This window comes from Hyposmocoma kahamanoa, unplaced genomic scaffold, assembly GCF_003589595.1.
Source record: "Hyposmocoma kahamanoa isolate Upper Pololo Valley unplaced genomic scaffold, ASM358959v1 96929, whole genome shotgun sequence".
NCBI lineage: Eukaryota > Metazoa > Arthropoda > Insecta > Lepidoptera > Cosmopterigidae > Hyposmocoma > Hyposmocoma kahamanoa.
Genome location: NW_020655285.1, coordinates 117,486 through 117,741, shown reverse-complemented (window position 1 = coordinate 117,741; position 256 = coordinate 117,486).

Below are 256 nucleotides of genomic sequence, written 5' to 3'. Positions count from 1 at the left end.
AGCTATCGACAAACAGGGCGAAACCTTAGCGATAAGTCTGGATATTGCTAAGGCCTTTGATCGGGTCTGGCACCGTGGTCTCCTCTCCAAGCTTTCGGCATATGGTCTTCCCGGCCGCCTTTGTGAGTGGATCTCCGGCTTTCTGCGCGAGCGAAGATTGCGTGTCCTTGTTGACGGAGGCACTTCGCGGCTCGTGACAGTTAATGCTGGGGTGCCACAGGGCTCCGTGCTGTCGCCCACGCTGTTCCTTCTGCAT